Below are 3,677 nucleotides of genomic sequence, written 5' to 3'. Positions count from 1 at the left end.
GTAAATGTCCAGTTAGAGCCAAGACCAGGCTGTTCCTATGATACAGCAGTGTGCTACCATGTACATCTGCTGAGAGTGTGACCGGTCTGATTCCAGAGAGCATCATTCACTGCACTACAATATGAACGGTGGCTCTAGAGGACAGCCATACACAATGTTCACAATCAAGAATGGCAGCCCTAAACTGCTGCCCCAGAGACTATTGATTAAAGTACCAATGATCAGAGTTCTAAAACAAAGAAACTGATTTGGAGACAAAATCACCTCCTGAACCAGGTGGTAAATCCCCATGGGTTTTTCTTTTTTGCCTGTTTTTTGTTTTGTTTTGTTTTTGTTTTGTTTTGTTTTGTTTTGTTTTTGTCCTACCACTATGGCAGATTTAACTTCAAAAGAGATAAATGGGGCTGGGGGTAGGGGAGGGAGTAAGAGTAAGGGTCAAAGACAGATCATGCAAATAGTATCCCCTCACAGCTCTATCATGCTCAGCATGTCCCGAAGTCTCCCCAGAACTGTTCCTCTCCCATAATAGCTTCTAACAGTTCATTTCAGCATTTTCATGTGCTAATTCCAGCCAAAGGCCTGGAACTTATTTTATATCCACACCCATTCCTTCACTCCCTCACATACAGTAAGTCAAGGTGTCCTGACATTTCACATCCTCAACAATTCTCACATCTCTCCCTGAATGTCCAACCCTGACCACACATCAGGCCCCATGGTCTCTTCCCTGGGCTAATGCAATAACCTCCCTGAAGCCAATCATTGCACCTCAACTCTGTCCTCCACATTGCCACCACAGTGACCTCTGTAAGATAATAGTGTGACATAATTCCCCAGCTTAAAACACTTTAGTGGTTCTCTGTTGCTTACAAGATGAAGTCCAAAGGCTTTAGCGCGGCAAATAGATCCTTTCATAACCTACGCTGCCTATTTCCCTATTCTTACTCTACCATGTCCTACCTTGTAAAATCAAACTGCTTGTAATCTGTACCTTATGTCATGTGAGTCCACACTAACATGCTTTTATGCACGGTGGAACTCTGACCTAAACTATCCCCTCTCTGCACCATGCTTTCTTTATTGGGTGACATCTGCCCAGTCTTCAAGGCTCACTAAAGTGTCATTTCTTTTAAGAAGCTCAAATCAACAGCCAGTATGGGGGAAGAGCCTCACTTATGAGCTCCCATAACAACTTCGATCTTAGCTTTTACTATCTTGTCTAAAAAGTGCCCTATTTGCCTGTTCCTGTGATTTTCTCCCTCAGAGATCATGAACTGATGACCTCCAGGCTAAATGCAACCCCAGATGTCTTTTGTTTGTTTGCAATGTGTCTTTTTCAATTCTGTATTATGTTCAAGTATTTAACAAATGAGCAAAATGATGTTCAACTTCTTCTACCGGAGACAGAGTAACAAAGGCCAGATTCAACTTCCTGCCTGAAACAATCAAATCAAACCAAACCAAACAAAAAGACAAAACATGAGTAAAAGTTTTTGAGAAACCGGAAATCAGGTGATGAAGGACAGCAATCCCTGAAAGGTGGGAAACCAGTGAGGTGAGTCCTACCATTGCATCAGGATGTTGCCTGAAGAGGGTTTCCATGTCAGAACAGGAAGAGAGCGGAACCTTTATGGAGCCCAGTGGACTTCCTGAATTGAGAAAACTGAGCTGACCAAGGGGGTTAAAATTCACAGGACAGAACATCGGAGAGAGAGCTACAGAGGGAAAATACTCTGGATATCTGCAGAGGGTCTCCACTGAGTATTCAGCCAAATACTGATCAGCACATGCTTGTGAAAAGACTGCTCGAGGCTAGGGAAAGAATTATTCAGAAGGATTAGGAGGAAAAGTACCCAGTAATCACATAAGGCCAAAAATATTGCCTGTTGCCAACAGCCAGACTGGAAAACCTTATAATCCACAAGGCATTTGTTAAAGTACTCAAAAAGATCTTACCTCAGTAATGTCAAATAAGTAGCCCTAAACTAAACATTACTCTTGTACCACTTAACAACTCTTAAAAGCAAGACACTATATGAATTAAAGTATTTCCGAGAATATCAACTGTGTACTAGAAAGAAGGTTAACAATATTTGTAAAAATGTAAGAATATCCAGCCTTTAGTAAGGTAAAAGTCACAAGGTCTGCAATCCAATAAAAAATTAGCAGTCATGAAATGACACCAAAAATATAATGCCTTATGAAGAGAAAAACCAAGCAATAAAAATCAATCCTGGAGGACTTCCGGCCAAGATAGAAGCCTAGACTGACATGCTGCATCTCTTTCCACAACTAAGAAGGAATACAACTACCTCAAAGCTAGAGACAACCAGAAGTTCCAGAAAATGGAGCTGCATGAAAGTCCAACAAACAAAGATATAAAAAAGAAATACTCATTCAGACAGGTAAGAAGGGCAGAGATGGGGCAAAGGGGATGCAGTGTGGTGGCAGCAGAAGTGGCAGCAGCAGCAGGCCAGCATAAAATGCAATCGAACATTTTAAAAAGTCGAGAGGGACACCTGGGGAGCACTCCTAGGACCAGACCAGACCATACAGCTCACAGTTCCAGCACCGGGGACAATAAAGCCTCATTGCTTCTGACTTTGCAAACCAGTGGGGGTTGGGATGGAGGCAGAAACTGCCAATCTCTCAGTAGATTCTGCTTGTTTACAGGGCCCCCATGGTCCTAGAACATCCAAAGACCCATCCACTCTGGGAACAACAGCCAGGGCAACAGCTACAAAGGCACCAGGCCCATATGGAAGTGGAAGAAGTGCCTGGAAAAGGCGCAAGTGCTGAGCAAGTGGCTTTGTTCCCTCTCGGACGCCTCCCCCACACACAGCACCACAATGCAGTGAAACCAGTTACCCTGTACTGATGAATACCTAAGGCTCCACCCCTTACAACATAAACAGGTGCAACAGCTCTGCCTAAGACACAGAGGCAAACAACACAGCAACCTGTCAAGATGAGGAGACAGAAAGGTATGGCCCAAAAGAGGGAATGGATCAAGGTTCCAGCGGGAGAACTAAGTAAAAAGGAGATAGCCAACCTAACAAATGAGGAGATAGCCAACCTAACAGATGCAGAGTTCAAAATACTAGTGATAAAGATGCTCAAAGACTTGATATATATGCTTGACTATGAAAAATGCATAAGGGAAGAAGTGAAGGCTATGCTAAATGAAACAAAGAAAAATCCACACAAAACCAATGGTGAAGGGAAGGAAACCAGGGTTCAAATCAATGATTTGGAATATAAGGAAGAAAAAAACAGTCAACCAGTACAGAATGAGGAAACAAGGATTGAAAAAAAATGAAGAAAGACTTAGGAACCACTGGGACAACTTTAAACGTGCCAACATCCAAATCATAAGGATGCCAAAAGGAGAAGAGGAAGAGTAAGAAATCAAAAGCTTGTGTGAAAAAATAATGAAAGAAAACTTCCCAAATTTGGTGAAGGAAATAGACATACAAGTCCAGGAAGCACAGAGAGTCCCAAACAAGCTAGACCCAAAGAGGATCACACCAAGATACATCATAATTTAAATGCCAAAGGTTAAAGATAAAGAGAGACTCTTAAAAGCAACAAGAGAAAAGCAGAGTTACCTACAAAGGGGTGCCTATAAGACTGTCAAGTGATTTGTCAAGAGAAAGTTTGCAGGCAAGAAGGGACAG

Source organism: Furipterus horrens, unplaced genomic scaffold, assembly GCF_987537825.1.
Source record: "Furipterus horrens unplaced genomic scaffold, mFurHor1.1.pri manual_scaffold_10, whole genome shotgun sequence".
Taxonomy (NCBI): Eukaryota; Metazoa; Chordata; class Mammalia; order Chiroptera; family Furipteridae; genus Furipterus; species Furipterus horrens.
The sequence above is the reverse complement of the archived record's forward strand: the minus strand, read 5'-3'. Positions refer to the sequence as shown.